Source organism: Triturus cristatus, chromosome 1_1 (genome assembly GCF_964204655.1).
Source record: "Triturus cristatus chromosome 1_1, aTriCri1.1, whole genome shotgun sequence".
Lineage (NCBI taxonomy): Eukaryota > Metazoa > Chordata > Amphibia > Caudata > Salamandridae > Triturus > Triturus cristatus.
The window spans coordinates 101,078,963-101,097,682 of NC_140579.1; the positions used below are offsets into that span (position 1 = coordinate 101,078,963).

An 18,720-nucleotide genomic window follows, 5' to 3' on the forward strand; every position below is an offset into this window, starting at 1 on the left:
GAATATAAGCCTATATAATTTGGACCACAAACATTTGCACTAGGGGAGAACACAGCAAACCGAGTTGACCTATTACTGTATCGAAACAATAAAAAACAGGAAATACATTTTCTATATGTGAGTTGGGCCCAGGTTTGAGGCAAACAAATATTCCATTCCCAGTGTAAAAATCACTCACATGCAAAAGATGCATACATTATTTTACACTGATTTCACAATCCATTACCTAAATTTCTGTTCTGATGCAGAAACAATGATGTAATATGGACTGAGCACACTGACCAGGAATTTAAACTTTCTGGTACATATTGCAGAAACAGCGGGCCCTGGATTAACATTAATGGCAACCATTTGTGCAATATTTCGAACGTGGCCATAGTGTCTAGGGAATAGCTGCACGCAATATTGTCTGTCGTTCATCACCGCAAAAACGCCTTTCGGAGCAAAAAGTTGCTAGAGAAGCCGGAAACACATAACGTGTATTTGTAAAGCACACGTTCACCGCGCCGGGTATCTTGGCGCTGAATGACAGATGTTCTAGAAATGAACAGAGTTGCGTACTACAGGGACTCGTCCTAGTAATTTACAGAAATGTTTGTAATGCTACAGAAAGAAAACAAGGAAGTTATCCGCGGGGCCAAAGTGAAAGTGATCGCGGGCGAAAAATGCTACCGCCGGCCACAGCTTGCAGTGCATGTGTGCGAGTGGTGCGCGCGCAGCAGTAATCACTCTATATGGCGCCTCTGCTCAAGCGCGCGAACATGCACTGCAAGCTGTGGCCGGCGGTAGCATTTTTTTAAGCCCTTACTTAAAGTCTCGCCAGACCAGCGCAAGTGCTGGGTCAGACGAGACCTAAAGAAACAGGTCTTCAGCTTCTCATGGAATCAAGAAGTGAGGAGGAGGCGCTTATGTGTAGGGGCAGGTCGTTCCACACTTTAGGAGCTATGTAGGAGAAGGCTTGGCCGCCGGATCTGGTTTTTCTGTTTGTGTAGACTTTGTGGAAGTAGGAGTCTGGCTAGTTAAACACTTCTTAGTAAGCCATCAGTGGCTATTCGGGATAAATAACTGACTGTGAGCGGCGACTTCTGGTTTATAGCTCAACCTGCCACAGCAGTGGCCTTACTGCCCTCTGGACAAACAACAGGTCTACTGCTAGCCAAATCAATAGCACCCAATTTACTGGGGTCAAAAAAGTAGAGTGACCACAACAGTTGGCGCTACAGATATCATTAGTGTAATTTTTTTTTAACTTGGATTATGAAGTGGGTCGTGGTATGTGATTAGAATCCAAATAACTTCATTCTTGCACACCAGATCACCTCTGGACTGATGGTAAGTTGATGAGATAAATATGACTTTTTCAGTGAATCAGAACCCCTTAACAAAAACAGTCTTTGATGCTGTGGAAGTCCAACAGATGTTTAACTTCTCTTCTTTTAAAAAAGGTTTCTTTATTTATTGTATCATTAACCAACAAAACATCAGCCACACAACACATACAACTTGTATCTGCCGCCATTATAACATAACAATGTCTTTAAGTACATCTTCCCCATTGTGAGAGTGTCCGTGTGAAACTCTCGACCATTTCACATCCAAAGTTCAATGTGAGAGATCCAGGATCCCCATATTTTGTTGTGCTATAGGAGGCAGCTATGTGCCGGTTACACAACTCTCTCCATCATTGTGCATCTGTCCATCCCTCCCAGCCACTCCTTCAGCTATGGGGCCCTTGACAGCTACAACAAATGTAGCACAGTCCGGTTTTGCCTTCAAGGCACCCAGCCCAATCAGCCAACCTCGCCACGTGGAGATCCTGCCTCCTCCGTTATTGCCACAGGGAGAGCTTTGGAGGCATGTCAATGGGAGTGTGTAGGAAGGCAGATAGCATGCGCGTGATTCCGGACCAGTACTTTTGGATCACTGAGCAGGACCATGTAATGTGAATAAAATCACCAATTCCCTGTTGCATCTGAAACAGTTTGGGGATGCAAAAGACCTTACATCTATCTGTCTGGGGTATTATTTACCATCAATCAATCAATCAGTATTTCTTAAGTGCAAATGCTCATCTTCTAGGGTCTCAAAGTGCTGGGGGGTTGGGGGGGGGGGGGAAATCGGTGGGCTACATGCCCTACAGGGTGCTGAGGTTCAGTCAAAGAGCCAGGTCTTTAGCTCCTTCCTGAATTCGGTTAGCGACGAGGATAGCCTGAGGTGGAGAGGCAGGGTGTTCCAGGTTTTTGCCGAGAGGTAGAATATGGATCTTCCTCCAGTCCTGGTCTTGCGGGTCCGAGAGATGGTGGTGAGGGCCACTTCCGTGGAGCGGAGGTGTCTGGTGGGTACACGGAATGAGTGGCGGTGGTTCAGGTATGCTGGTCCAACATTGTGGAGGGCTTTGTAGGCGTGTGTGACGAGCTTGAATGTGACTCTTTTGTTGACTGGGAGCTAGTGGAGTTCTCGCAGGTATTCGGAGATGTGGCTGCGTCGGGGAATGTTGAGAACAAGTCTGGCTGCAGCGTTCTGAACGTTCAGTAGTTTCCTAATGAGTTTCTGGGTAACGCCTGCGTAGAATGTGTTGGCGTAGTTGAGTCTGCTTCTGATGAGTGTGTGGGTGACCATCTTTTTGGCCTCAGTGGGGATCCATCTGAAGGTCTTTCGAAGCAGGTGAAGAGCATGGAAGCATGATGAGGTGATGGCGTTGATCTGGTGGCTCATCGTGAACGAGGAGTCCAGTATGATGTTGAGGTTTTGTGTGTCGCCCATAGGTGTGAGGGGGTACAAACGCGACGGGCCACCAGGAGTCTTCCTAAGTGGGCCCCAGGTGAGGATTTTGGTTTTGTCTGAGTTGAGCTTGAGGCAGCTGCCTCTCATTCAGGGAGTGACGGTCATCATCCTATCGTGGAAGTTGTTTCTGGCGATTGTGGGTTCGTAGGTGAGGGAGAGGATCAGCTTGGTGTCGTCGGGGTAGTAGACAATGTTGAGTCCGTGGTTCCTGACTATGGCTGCGAGCAGGCAAAAGACACACAATTGATGGATGGCTGCAAGCAGGGCGATGTAGGCATTGAACACGGTGGGGCACAGGGAGATGCCCTAGGGGACACTGCACCCGCTCTTCATAGGTTCTGAGAGGAACGGTGGTAACCTGACTCGTTGTGTTCTACCAGTGAGGAAGGAACAGATCTAGTCCAGAGCTTTGTCGCGGAATGCCATTATCGTGGAGTCTTGGGCTTAGGGTGCTGTGGGAGATGGTGTCAAAGGCTGCTGAGAGGTCCAGGAGGATGAGGGCTGCTGTTTCTCCCCAGTCGAGGAGGGAGCAGATGTCATCGGTGGCAGAGGAGGGCGGTCTTGGTGCTGTGCTTGCTTCGGAAGTCGGATTAAGGAATCCAGGATGTGGTTGGCTTTGATGAACTTGGGCGTTGATGGCATTCTCGATGAACAAGTTACTTATCTTCGGTAACGCTTTTTCTGGTGTATGCAGTAGCTGAGGACGTCACAATGGAACGGCTCCGCACGTGACTCTGCGAGACATCATCGGACCCATAAGAAGACCTTGTCGGAGTGCTGTCTTCAATTCTACCCATTTTTTCCATGCCTCTGAGGAAAATGGGTGAACAGACAACATTTATACAAGTATGCACAGTATACAAACACAACCAAAACTGGAAATTCTTCATCATAGACATTTCCTATTGCCAAGTATCACATGATTCCAATAAAAAATCACATAAAATACAGAACTATTTTTGGTATAAGCAGGCAACGGGGAGGCGGGTGGGTTAGTGAGGAATCCACAGGCAGATACTGTATCCACCAGAAAGAGTATTACCGAAGGTAAGTAACTTGTTCTTCTGACGGATACATCTGCCTGTGGATTCCTCACCTGTGAATTGAATCCCCAAGCAGTCCCGTTCCCGAAAGAGGGTGCCTGCCTGCCTGCCTATACGAAAAATCCTGCAGCACAGAACGTGCAAAATGGCTGTCCTGCCTCACCTCCGAATCCAAGTAATAGTGCTTTGCAAACGTTTGGAGGGAGGCCCAAGCTGTCGCCTTCTAGCCAAAGCTGAAGAAGACTTAGCTCTAGTAGAATGAGCATATATACCTTCAGGAGGGTCCTTATTGGCCAAGCGCAGCAGATCTTGATACACAGGATGATCCCTTGGGACAGCGTTCTCTTGTTGACAGCCTTGGCTTTCATCTTGCCCACATAACCAACGAAGAGTTGATCGTCCACCTTGAAGTCCTTGGTTTTGTCCAAGTAGAAGCTGACCGCCTTCAGGAGGCTGGCTTAGTATACGGTGCTCACTTATGTAAGTGTAGCACCCAGCACTAATCCAGACAACCGTTAATGTGATTTTAGTGGTCTTAGGCAACCTTAGAAAGCTCTCTAAGTGATAGCTGTTGGAGAGCAGCCTTCAGGCTCAGTCCAGAAGGAGTGTAAAGCAGCATGTTTTCCCAGCACTTAATCTGATGGAATGGGTTAAGTGAAATAGAACCACACAGTGTAGTTATAAAAAATATGTATTTATTATTAACACTCACTTACACAATACAATATCTCCTACTCGGAGATATATACACAATACACGCAATACTTAATAGACTTCGTAAATAGCAATGAATACACAATGGTCGCCAGGGGGAGACCAAACCATATGCGAAAATAGTGGAATGCGAACTACAACATAAGTCAAGAGTGGACCCAGAAGACGTAGAAGAGTCAGGAACCCAAGGTGAGTAACTAGGAACCCCAAAGAGGCCGTATGCCGTGTGGGAACACGACCGCGTACTCAATGGAAGTCTATGGGTAAGTCGCTGTTGCAATTTTAAAGAAACAGGACCCTTCCCAGCGGACCCTGACGAAACCCAGAGGATGACGGAAGGTTGAAGAGCCACCCCACCCATGGATACCCCAGGAACCAAGATACCTACACCGGGGAAGCCGAGTTCATAGGTGGGAAGTGGTGTTGGAAACCGCCATAGCCCCCAATCAAGGACTTCAGGAAGATGCCGTGGTGCAGATGGTAAAAGTGTTGAACCGAAAGGTGTATTCGAGATGAGCAGTACCTGCAAGAAGAGAGAACAGAGTCAATGCCACTCAGGAGTGACCAAGAGGCGCGGCAGACGAATACCCACCGATGTCGGGAATGCAGGAGAGTTGACGGTGTCCTTGAAGTTGCAGCTGTACGGACCAGATGATGCTGAAGAAGACCAAGAGCGGTGCACGAGCTTTCCCACGTCAGATGTCGAGAGCCAGGGGGTCAGTGTCTGGCAGGGGCACCAAAAAGCCTTGGCAGCAGCAAACATTGTAACGTTGTTAGAGAAAAAGGTGCAGTGTCGGAACCAGCAAGGTCCAAGTGACTCACTGCAAGCAGGTAAGTCAGAGCAGGCCCGAGCAAGCAGTGGATCCCACTGGAGCCAAAGAAGAACCTCAAGAGGATCCACAGGCCAGAGGCACAGGAGTTGCAAGAGGACCTCGAGCAGCTCACCAAAGGATGAAGGCCCACGCCCGAGGTCACAGCATGGCTGAGAGTCGTACGCGAGAGGACACCAGCTGAGGAGGTACATATGAAAGGGTGTTGTAGAGACGAGAAACTAGATGAGGATTTAAGGGCATGGAGGGATCTCTGCTACTGGTCGAGGAGCATCAGTCGAGCCCACAAAGCACACCTGGAGGTGTGGGGGGTGACCGCACGAGCTCAGAAGGGGAAAGGGATTAGATGGTTGGTACTAACGGGACTTACAAGGGTACACCAGTAGCCAATATGTAGTGTACCTAAGAACTCACCATGTCCAATTCATGGGAGAAGTACAGAGACTGGGGTCCTGGTTAGCAGGATCCCAGTCAGACTAGTCAGTAAAACATAATAACACCAGCAAAAAGTGGGGGTGACCATGAAAGCAGATCCTACATTCCTACATCGACCTTTTGGGGTCCAGGCGATTAAGTCTCTCCTCCTCCTTAGAAGGATTAGATGGAGGGTAGAAAATGGGTAAGGTAATGGACTGACCATAGTGAAAAGGAGTTTACCACCTTAGGCAGGAAAGCAGCTCTGGTCCTATGAGCCATCTTATTTGCATGGAATGATGCAAAAGGAGGCTTGGAGCTAAGAGCCTGTAATTCACTCACCCTCCTAGCGGAAGTGTTTGCAACCAAAAATATAGTTTTAAACACTAGAAGCCTTAAGGGACAACTATATAATTGTTCAAAGGGTGAACCCATCAAGAATGTAAGAACCAAATTATATCCCACTGAGGCATGATAAAAGGAGTGGGAGGGAAGGTATTTGTGAGACCCTTAATGAATATCATAAGTATGGGGCAGCTAAACAATAAGGGTACAACAAAGCAGAGAATTAGCCCTTAACAGTAGTTACTGCACAAACCTGTTGCACTAGGGAAAGAGAGAAACTAAGTACAACTGATAAACAGGCCGGTAAGTGATCAACCAATCTCTCTCCACACAATTTAAAAACTTGGCCCACCTACCAGAATAGACAGATTTGATGGCGTGTCTTCTGGCTGATAATATAACGTCCACCACATCCGATAGGAGACAGAAAGCACTCGGGTTGCCCCGTTCAATCTCCAGGCATGAAGGTGCAGGCTCTAGAGGTAGGGCTGTAGAACCTGCCACTGTGGCTGCAAGAGGAGTTCTGCCCTAGGAGGGAGACGGAGCGGAGGGTGCAATGAGATGCAAAGGAGGTCTGTGTAGCATACCCTTCGTATGCAATCCAGGGCAATCAATATGACTTGGGCCCAGTCTTGGTGAATCCTTCTCAGAACTTGAGGAATCAAGTGTATTGGAGGAAACGTGTAAAGAAGCTGTGAGCCCCAGTCTAACTGAAATGCATCCCCCAACTCTCTCTGCGTCGGATACTGGAGATTGCAGAACGCCGGGCAGTGTGCATTCCCGTGAGTGGCAAACAGGTCCAACTTAGGAAACCCCCACATCCTGAAAATGTGAAGGACCACCTCCGGATGGAGACGCACTCATGATTGGCTGAATACTTCTGACTGAGACTGTCCGCAAGCCCATTCAGATCTCCGGCCAAATGATTCGCGATTGCACAAATCTGACGGTCCTGAGCCCAGGACCAGAGTCGCAAGGCCTCTCTGCAGAGAAGATACGACCCTACTCCTCCCTGTTTGTTGATGTACCACAAGACGGTAGTGTTGTCCGTTAGGACCTGAACCGACTGTCCACGGAGGGAAGGGAGGAAGGCCTTGAGAGCCAAATATATCGGCCTCAATTCCAGAAGATTGATGTGAAACAATCTTTCCACTGGAGACCAAAGACCTTTGACCTTCAGATCCCCCAGATGGGCTGCCCACCCTAGAGTGGAGGCATTACATGAAATTAAAAGGTAATTTGTAGAGTGCTCTACTACCCAAAGGTGCCTAGGGGCTAAGAATTTCTAGCACGAGGGAAGGAGAGACCTAATGGAAAGACCTAAGATGAAAATAACATGCAATTGAATATAGAGTACCTGTCCGGCCATACCAATTTATTAAGGAGCCATGTCTTTAGGGCCTTGTGGAATACCAGTAGGTTGTTTTTTTTTCTCTAAATTCCAGGGGCACAGAGTTCAATAGTTTGGCCATTCCCACAACAAAACTTCTACCACCCCAGGTAGCTTTCTTAACTTTGGGAATGATCAGATTGGCCAATGAAGCAGACCTTAGAGATCTTAATGGCAAATACCACTGAAAGTATTGCCTCAAGGATTTAGGGCAATGCAAAGAGATTTGAATTCCACTTGCTTTTTCACCGGTAGCCAGTGGTGTGCCTGGAGAGTGTGGGAGACTGGTATTTAGGAATCCCAAGAAGTAACCTAGCTACTGCATTTTGAACCATCTGTAGCTTGTGTAGGGATTTTTTAGGGAAATTGAGGAGTAGACCACTACAATAATCAATTTTAGGAATTCCGTTATCACTATGGCCACCGGAAAAAGAGGTTGAAACGGCTCCCCTTGAGACAGGTTGGCTGGAACATTCCACCATAGCAGCTCCGCTGCAGTGTCTCTGGAGATTCTGACCACCTCTTAGAGATCTCCGGTGTGCTGAAACCATTGCCTGTGGAGGCACCACTGGAGGACCCTCATATGCCAGCATGCATGGTTGGCCAACAGTATGCAGGAAGCGAACAGACAGAGTAGTCGCAAGACTTTCAGGACTGGAATATGAAAAAGTAGAATCATAGCCTGGATGTCTTGAATCCTCTGTAGAGGCGGGAAGGCATGACTTACAGTAGTGTCCAGTACTGCCCCTATGAACAGGTTGTGCTGAGAGGGCACCGGGGGAGATTTGGGTACATTTATCGAGAACCCCAACTCGAACAACAGTTGTGTTGTTACTTGCAAATGATGCAGCACCATCTCTGGCGACTTTGCTTTGAGTAGCCAGTCATCCGGAAAGAGAAAAACAGGAATCCCCGACCTTCTGAGATGTGCTGCCACCAGTGCCATCACCTTTGTGAAAACCCGAGGTGCGGAAGTAAGGCCGAACTGAAGGACCGCAAACTGGTAGTGTTGAGACCCCACCGTAAAACGATGATACTTCCGATGCAACTATAGGATGGGAATGTGAAAATGAGCATCCTGCAAACCGATCGACACCATCCAGTCTTCCTTCTCCAGCGTGAGAAGAACCTGTGCCAGGGTCAACGTTTTGGATTTCTCCTGTTTGAGGAAAAAATTTGAAACCCTGAGGTTGAGGATTAGCTGCAAACGACTGTCCATTTTGAGAATCAGGAAGTACAGGGAGTAGCATCCTAGACCCCTTTTCTGCTCCGGAACCACCTCGATCGCACCCTTTTTCAACAATGACAGAACCTTCTGCTGGAGAAGCAGAAGATGCTTTTCCAAGTAGAAGCCCGGACGTGGAGGGAAAGGAGGTGGGAACTCTCAGAAGGGTAGGGCATACCCATTCTCTACGATGTTCAACACCCAGAGATCCATAGTAACAGACCTCCAATGCTGTAGAAATTGGGACACCCACCCTCCCATGGGACAAGTATGCTCTAGGATGGGGGGGGGCTAGAACTGCTTCCCTGCCACACCAGCTGGAGGGAAAGAACAGGAGGAAGTGCTGCACCCCGCAGACGACCCCTGCCCTTTTCCCTGTAGGACCTATACATGGGATTTGCCTGCTGTTGCGGCTGTGGCTGTTGCCTGGCACGAAAGGACAAGTTTTTTCCAACGCCAAAAACTTTCATAACTGTCCAAAGCTCCAGGGTTGAGACTGAAGCCCCAAAGACATCACTGTGGCTTTACTGTCCTTAAAGGGCTGCAGCGCTGAATCAACCTTAGCCCCAAACAGGCGAGATCTATTGAAATGCAAATCCAGCAATGTGGCCTGGACTTCAGGCGAGAATCCCGAACCACGCAACCATGCGTGTCTCCTAGTCGCCACAGACGATCCCATCGTCCTGGCTACTGAATCGGCCGTGTCCAGACCAGATTATATCACTTGGCATGCAGCAGCTTGGGCATCTGACAACACCTCCGAGAAATGCCCTTGTACCTCCTCGGGCAACTTCAGGACAACCTCCCTGACTGAGTCTATAAGGGCATGTATGTAGCGACCCAAAAGGCATGTGGAATTGGTGGATTTGAGGGCCATATTTCCCAAACAGAACACCTTCTTTGCCAATTGCCCAATGTGCTATGACTCCCTATCCGCAGGCGTAGATGGGAAAGACTCAAAAGGAAATTCTTCATCATATAAAAAACATGTTCTTTCATAAAGGAAATACAGAATCACAATCACATAAAACAATGTTATACAGCAAATAAAGACAATATTTAAAAACTTTGAGAGACAAATAACATGTGAGACATTAAAAACATCATAAAATGGTTATCCCATCAGGAATCAATCAAACGTATGGATGTCCACTATTCAGTAGTTAAGTAGTTAAGTAGGACCACGAAAGTTCCTTGGGTATAACTCTCAACACACAAAGCGCTGGACCACCAAACTTTCCGGCAAAGGATGGGTGGACAGGAAAGCAGGATCCCCCGGAGCCACCTTAAACCTCCTAGCCACTGTCCTGGAAATCGCTGGAGTGAACATTGGCTTCTGCCAGACATTGAGGATGGACTCTGTCAACGCAACGCCTCATTGAAGGGAACTAATGGCTCTGAAATGAAAGAGGGGGAATGGAGCACCTCCTTCAGAATATTAGACCTCAACTCAGCTGTAGGAAGAGGCAACTCCAAGAGGTCAGCAGCCTTTCTGATTACAGCATAAGTGATCACCTCCTGTGTCTGCAAGCCTTTTGGTGGCGCTCACTCAGGAGAAGTGTCCCGAGCACTGGCCTCCTGCAAATCCTCAAAATCCGGGTCCGGATCTAAAATCTCTTCTTCCTCTGTCCCCCCATGTTCCTCTTGGTACTCTTCTTCCTCCAACAGCCTCTGAGCGGCACCGGAGACTTCTGAAACGACATCGAAGGGATGTCCATAAGAACAGGAGTCGAAGCCGGTTGAGGTAGAGTTGGCGCAGGGTCGGAACGAGGAAGTCTGGTGCCATTTAGAGGAGCTCGACCCTCCATGGACTGCAACGGCGTCGAAAATCTCGGAGTCAGAAGAGCCCAGCTGCCTGGTGCCACAGGCATGAAAGGCATGAGTGGTGCCTGGGGAAAGGGAGGTGGCAAGCCTCCAGTAAATATGCCAACTGACCCAAGGGGACAACAGGTGCCCCAGTAAGGTTTGCCACTCTGGCAAACAAGCCAAACATTGCAATTAAAAAATGTGACGGATCCGATCCTGGAGCAGGGAAAGCAGGATACATCAGATCCAGGATCACAGACTCTGGAGCCGTTTGGGAGGGACTCATTTTGGTTCCGGAGCTGCCACTCTGGCAAACAAGCCAAACATCGCAATTAAAAAATGTGACGGATCCGATTCTGGAGCAGGGAAAGCAGGATACATCAGATCCAGGATCACAGGCTCTGGAGCCGTTTGGGAGGGACTCATTTGGCTCCGGAGCGGAACCGGAGACCCCCGAGCCAGAGGTGTGGCTGACTTTGGCAACAGAGGAGAAGTGGATCTCTCAAAGCCAGAGGAGTCACTGCTCTCGGAGCTGGAGACAGGGCCGGTCTCACCACGGTGATGGAGAGATCTCATCTCTGTGATGATATCTGAGAATCAGGGACACCAACTGTGGAAATGCATCCTTCGAAGAGCGACACAGAGAACCATGGCACCGTTTCTTCTTGTGTTTCTTGAAAGACCTTGAAGTGTGCGGAGTCGGTGACTTCAAGTGGGTCCTTGACCTCCTGCGACCTCTCCTTTGCTTCTTCGCCTTAGCAATGTTTAATCTGGCCCCCCTTTCCCCTTCAGTGCCTTTGGATTCATGCGCTTGCAAGAAGTACATGACACGATGTCGTGGTCAGACGAGAGACAACACAAACAATCTTCATGGGGGTCAGTGATGGACATCTGGCCCCCACATTCTCTGTTTGGCTAGTACCCAACTTCCTCAGAGTAACCATCTTTGTCCAGCAACAAAGTCGCAACACTAGCAACAAAGAAACTCCCAGAAATGGAGAGCTTGGGAAAAGAACGTTACGCGTTGACGGCACCAAAAAAAGGGAAATGACGTCATCACGCCGACAGGGTCTTCTTAAGTTTCCGATGACGTCACGCGGAGTCGCCAGCGGAGCCGTTTCAATGTGACGTCCTCATCAACGTGGGAGAGTTCAGGAGAAAAGTTTCTGTGGAATGTTGCGCATAGGGATAATTCAAAAGGTGAGGAATCAACAGGCAGATGTATCCATCAGCAGACCTTAGCTGGGAAGGAGAGCAGGAAGTTGGGTCTGAAAATCTTGAGGTCTGTTGGGTCGGCTGATGGTTTCTTCAGGAGGAGGTTGATCTCGGCGTGCTTCCAGTCATTGGGGAAGGTGGCGGTCTCAAAGGAGAAGTTGATGGTGCAGCGTCATTCGGGAGCGATGGAGGTGGCCACTCTGTGGAAGATGTGGTGCGGGCAGGGGTCTGAGGGTGCCACAGAGTAAATGCTCTTCATGGTCTTGAGAGTGTCGTCCATGGTGAGTGAGGTCCAGTTGAGTAGGATCTGTTGGGGGTCATCGTCGTTGCTTGTGGTGGTGATGGGAGTGATGGGCGGGCCTTGAGTGTCGAAGTTGTCGTAGATCTACTTGATCTTACGGTGGAAGTAAGTGCCAAGTTTGTTGCAGAGGTCTTGGGAGGGTGGGACTTCTGTGGTCTCACTGTTGGCTTTGGCGAACTCCTTGACGATGGAGAAGAGTTCTTTGCTGTTGTGTGCGTTGGCGTTGATTCTGTCTTGGAGGGGCGTTTTCTTTGTCGTTTTGTGGAGGAGGTGTGCAGTGACACCGGCTTTGAAGGCTGAGCGCCCTTACAGGGTTTTGTTCGTCCTCAATCTCTTCTCGAGCTGTCTATAGGTGCGTCTGGACTAGTGGAGGGTGGCAGTGAACCAACTTGTTTTCTTGGAGTGTTGCTTGCTGGGTGCTTTTTTGAGGGGCGCCAGCATGTCGGAACGGTTGGAGATTCATTGTGGGAGGTTGCGTGCTGCGGTATTGGCATCTGTGGATGTTGGCTGTGTGGTTCTGGTGAAAGAGGCGGTGAGATGTTCTTCGGTGATCTTGGTCCAGTAACGGTGGGGGGGAGGGTGTAGGTGAAGGTGAAATTAATGTCGGGGTGGTTGTCCAGAGAAGTTGGGAGATGTGGCTGTAGGTGAAGTTTTCGCTGGTGGAGAAGACAGGGTGTCGTGCTGTGTGGGTTGGAGAGGTGACTAGCTGTTTGAGTCTGATTTTGTTCTCCAGAAGGGATACGGTGTTCTGGTCATTGGGGTTGTCCAGGTGGAATTTGAGGTCGCCAAGCAGGATATAATCGGTAGATACAACTGTCTGGGGTGCGATGAAGTCGATGATGGTGTTGGTGAAGGGTGGGCGGGGGCCAGGAGGTCTGTAGACGAGGGTGCCACAGAGGGTGGTTTTGGGTTTGGGGTTAGTCTGGATCTGAAAGTGGAGCTGATCCATGGTTGTCGTTGGGTCGTCCGAGTAGGTGGTCAGGTGGAGGGAGTTCTTGTGAACGATGGAGATGCCTCTTCCTGTTTGGTCGGCACGGTCCTTGGTGGGGATCTTGTAACCGTTGGGGATGTTAGAGACGATGTCCAGGCCTGAGCTGGGATTCATAAAGGTTGCTGTGAGGAAAGCGATGTCGGGGGAGACGGAGTTGAGGAGGTCTAAGATTTCCGTGGCATGTTTGTGAAGGGAGTGAGCATTGAGGAGGATGCAGCTGAGTTTGGGTGCACTGTGGGTCAACCGGGCAGCGGGAGGAGCTTGAGTGAATAGGTGGGAGAGGGGGCACCTGTAGTTTCGGCATGGGAAGGATTCATGGGTGTCCTTCGGTGACGTGATGTGGCAGGCGATGTGGCATCGGGTGTTGAGGGAGAGGAGAACGGACAGGTGCAGCCGGGTTTGCCTGTGGTGCACACATGCAGCGGCCACCATTAAGTGGTGGCTGGAAGGCGGGGAACGCGTTGTTGGAAGGGGGCGCGCCACGGTGGTCGAGCAGGAGCATGGCGCAAAGTGGAGTGAAAAAAGTAAAATATGTCTGCAAAATGGGAAGAGAGAAAAAAGTAGAACAGGGTGTGAATAGGACATAGGGGAAAAAGAGGCAGAAAGCACAAGGTCAGAAGGCAGACCAGCAGCAGCGCAAAGATGCTACCCCCTTGCCCACCAGGGATGAGGCGCAGGTGGGAGCCTGCGGGTGGAGTAGGGCCTCGAACACCAACCAACAAGGGTCAGTGAACCTGCAAGGGGCAGCAGCTACGAGGCGGAGCTGCATAGGGAGAGAAGCAGTTCACAGACATGGTCACTGAAATTGCTCCTTACTTGGTGCAGCAGCTGCCATTAAGTAGTGTCTGGGAAGCGGGAAACACGTTGCAGGTAGGGACGTGGCTGTGGGGGTCGAGCCTATACACCTTAGAATTTGTTTTCTCCCTCCCAAGTGGACTCAGGGTCAGTTTTGACTTTAATGGGCTATACTCCAGGACTTCACGTACAGCCTCTCGAGAGGGTCACACTTGGAAGCACTTACAAAATTGGAATTTGTGAAGTTTATATTCTTTTGAAAGTTCTTGAAAGGATTTTTTGGTGCTAGTCTTCCAAATGTCCCATTCTCTCAATATGCAAATATTACCTCAAATCAAGAACCCATCTAATCTGCTAAGTACCAAGATCCTATGAATTGTCTTTCACCAACAATCTAGCACCACTTTATTTGCTTGGGGTAAAGTGGCTAGTTAGGGGCCACCATAAAGTGCATTCAAGACTATTGATTCAGTAGGTTCTGGTAGTTCAATCCACATTCCTATTCCTGTGTAGCTAGTCATTGAGAGCAGTCAGTTGTGCTGCCCAATTATACAATTGCGCATCTGTCATCCCTACATCGTACTATCAGTGAACACATTTGTCCAACGCAACTCTAAGCACCTTGTGCGCCCACAGGAACGCAAACGTATATTTCCTCAGATCCTTAAAGAAGCGCTGAGGAATAACATTGTGGAAATGTAGCTCGTAACTGAACATTGTCTGCGCCATCTTGTCTCTCCCCAGCGCGACGCACAGAAAAACGCACGGCAGCCATTTTAGGCACTCTGGTCTCTCTCCCTGCTGATTGCCGATCGCCGGCGCATCCCCCTGGCGCTGCGAACACCCCCCCCCGCGCGCCGGCCACCCCCGCTCTCTCATACATGGGCCATAAACCCTCTCCTTCTGCGCGACCCTGCCATGGAACCACATCCCACGCTTGACCGACATCCCATACATGGTCATACATCTCTTTGATAACCCCCTTCCTCTGCGCCCGATTGTCCGAACCGATCCCAGGCCATCACCTAGCCCTGCGGATGCAGTTTATTGCCCCTACTGTAAGGGAAACACCCCACATCAAAGGGATTACAGTAGATCAAGGCCTCCCACCCCCTGAGACCCGACACACACCCCCGGGAATTGGCAGAATGTCTAGCTGTGTGATAGCTATCTCCTACTGTGGGTGGGGTGGGGACTTCTACTGTAGCTATGTGTGGGAGCGGATCTGAGCCGGGGATTCTGAGGATGTTCTTTCATGTATCAAAGCGATCTCAAGAATGTGCCATGTATGATAAACCTGCAATAAAGTCATAAACGTGTGTATAAGAGATGAGGTCTCAGAGATGCAGTTAGAGCACCTCGTGACGATACCTTGCTGTCTGATCTGATGTGTTCCACTCCGACGGAATAAAACTTTGTTTCCTGCCTTCCAGTCTCCGGCGCCTGCCTCTTTGTTGGTTAATTTTCGAATGGTATAAGAGGCGACTACCGCCGGGCAATACTTGAAAGGTTATCGACTGCAACTGCCTCTACCATTTTCCACAATTGGCGTCCCAAGCGTGGGGCCCATCAGCGACACGTGGATCCAGTGGGAGAGGTCCTGACGACAAAGTGAACGACTGCAACGATCGGGAAGAGCTCCTGCCTGATAGACCCTCGTCTGGCAGCCGATCATCCGCACTTCACTGGTTCCGAGCAGACCTCTCTCAAGTGATCTACGGTCCTGACTGGGAACCATCAGGAGTGCCGCAGCAATAACGGAGAGTAGAGGACGATCGGGCGCTGGAGGCGGAAGACGAGAAAACTGTCCACGCGGTCCGGGTAAGGTCGTGAAATACGACGAATTGCTAAATGATTGACTAATTGATTGAAAATAATAGTATTACTTATTGATTGTTCCTTTTGAGGTATTCGCTGCCTACAAACGGAGAAGAGTAGAAATACTCTCTCTTCCTTTGCAGATAGTGAAGGGTAGGTAGCGCGGACTTTTGTCCCCCATTGTAATCTGTCACGCCTATTTTTCCTCCCCACTGATTGATTGACCGAATATTGATTGTTTTGAAGAATAGTACTTCTTGAGATATTCTCTGTTTGCAAATAACGTAGAATAGAAATATTCTGTCTAGTCTTTGCAGATAGTGAAGGGTAGGTAACGCGGACTTTTGTCCCCCATTGTAACCCGTCGTGCTTATCTCTTTCTCACCATTGATTGATTGATTGTCCGAACACTGGTTGTTCGATATTGGTTCTTTGGAGGTATTCTCTGCTTACAAATAACGTGGAATAGAGATATTCTGTCTAGTCTTTGCAAGCAGTGAAAAGATAGGTAGTGCAGACTTTTGTCCCCGTTGTAACCCGTCATGCCTGTCTTCTCCCCACTGATTGGTAGTTGGTTCTGCCCGGACCGCTTATTAGAGATGAACCATCCGGCTCCACTGGAAGGCACCCCTAATAAGGACATGTTTACTAAATATGGACTAGTCGCTGTAGCTTATAGCAAACTATGGCATAAATATACAAAGAAGGACTCCGAAAGTCAGTGGCCACTGATGGGATGCTTCGATGATCATAAAATAGAAGCACTAGAAATAGCTCTACGCAGTAATAAAACGACGCCTACTATGCTTGACAGTATCGGCATGTGGCGCAAAGAAGCAACACAACGGAAAAAGAGGGAAGAAGTAAAAGCAGAAAGGGAATTACGAAAGGCAGCTCACCTTGCCGCTAGAAAGTTAGAGGAAGAGATAAAGGAAAGAAAGGAAGCTAAACTAAAACAAGAGTCTGAAACATCAGGCCAGTGCCCTGTTAGGACCTCCTCTACGCTCTACCCTGAGTTACCTTCCAAGCAACGAGCGAATGACGAATTGCTATTAGGTCCCCCGATCATCTACATGCCCCCTCCATACGCTCCCTCCCAACCTGTAGTACAGCACCCGCAACCCCCAAACGCAAGTGAAAGCAGTACCAGGGCCTCGGTCCTCACGGCCTCCGCGCCGGCCGAGCCTCTTGTACTGAACACAACAACGTTAGATGACCCTGAGATGAGAAAGAAAGATTCCGCCAGAATGAATCGACTAACAAAGGATGAACAAGCCGGAATCGATAAGGTAGTAAGGACACTAGTAGAACGAAAAGAAAGTGAGGAATATGTAACAGACATTTATAACTCGTATGCTGACAACCGCAGACGACACTTTGTCGTACAACTTTGTTATCACACCCTGAATGCCTATGAGGATAGGTACCAAGATAGAGGTCCCGAAGACTTAGCGACCTTGTATAGGAAGGTAGACATTGGGGAAGAAGGAGAGGGCGATGTAACGAACCTCTTCACTCGTACACTCGAAGTCTTCCGGCATCTTAGAGAACACAGACAGACAACCAAAGCAGAGACCCCCATAGCGACTGAACCCCAGGCAGGGAAGGCTGATACCATGATGCCCATCAAAGAAGCCGCCCCCTACTGGGTCCCCCCACGAGGTTAGGGAACACACGACGACATCAACCACCAAGATGCGAAGGGGAGGGTTGTATATAACTGGGTTTACCAGCCATGGGACCGACAAGACATCTTGACCTTTAGAAAAACCCTACCCGACTTAAGAAAGAACCCGACGGCCTTCTACACCGAACTAGGTACGGCCTTAGGTTCAACCATAATGACTTTAGCGGATATCGATTTGTTCTTCGGGTTATGTCTGCCGGCTGATGTGTGGAAGCAAATCCGGAAAGTCGACCACGCTGAGCCGTTCGGATATACCTGGGTACAACTCGATACCATAGATAAGCAGCGAGAACCTGGACAAAAACCCCTAAAAGCCATATTGGAACTCCCAGACAAGATCGTACAGAAATTGAAGACTCTAATCCCAGAAAGAAAGGTAGACTGGTCAATAGTGACGGCTTGTCGCCAGAAACCCCAGGAGGATGTGTCTGAATACTTCTCTCGATTCGAGACAGTGTTTTCCGATTATAGTGGCCAGGACATCACCACCGCAACCGGACATCACCTCTTTGTCCAGAATTATGTGAAGGGTCTGTCACAAGAAGTCTCCCAGAAGCTACAGACCAGCGAGAGTAGTTGGGCAGCCTCCAAACCCGCTGCTATCCTCCAGATGGCCCAATAATACGAACATCAAAAGAATGAGAACGATAGGGCGTCCGAGAAAAAGAAAAAGGAACTGAAGGAGAGGGTAATGATAGCACAGTTGCAAGGGGTGACCATAGGAAGGGAGCCCCCTAAAGGAAATTACCAACCAACCGCCCTTAGAAAGCTACCCCCTAGAGACCATACACCTGCAACCTACACTGGACGAAGAGACTTAGACGGGAACCAATGTGCGTTCTGTAGAGGGTTCGGACACTGGAAATCCCAGTGCCCGGTCCTTCTGGAAATGAACAAAAATAGAGACACCAGAGACATAGTATATGACCCCAGAAGTAGAGGACAGGGACGAGGGTACACGAACGACACCGCGAACGATAGGCCAGGCAGACCAAACGCCTTTGATCCCCCCCGACAGAACCAGTGCCAGCAGTCCGACTACGAAAATACCCATGACTTTGCATAGGACCGCCAGGGGCAAGGGAGGGATCCAGTCGAGCTCCGTGTTGACCAGCAAGGCCCTTACGTCACTGCTAAGGTCTTGGGCACAAAGTCTCCATTTCTGGTAGATACTGGGGCGACACGTAGTGCGTTATCTAAACGACTGATTCCTAGGGCACCCTTGTCTGGTTCACACGTAACGTCAATAGGCTTCGATGGAACGCCCTCCACTAACCCCTTGTCAGCACCAATCTCCTTTGACTTAGAAGATAACACCACTGACACGACATTCCTGCTCTCCTCCAACACTCCCGATGCTAT

The 18,720-nt window shown here is 49.3% G+C and overlaps 1 protein-coding gene across 2 annotated transcripts in view; it reads right to left on the minus strand.

Moving 5' to 3' along the window:
- Positions 1-18,720, minus strand: part of LOC146869629 (complement C2-like) — a 770,906-nt gene that overhangs the window by 209,114 nt on the left and 543,072 nt on the right. The window lies entirely within an intron of this gene.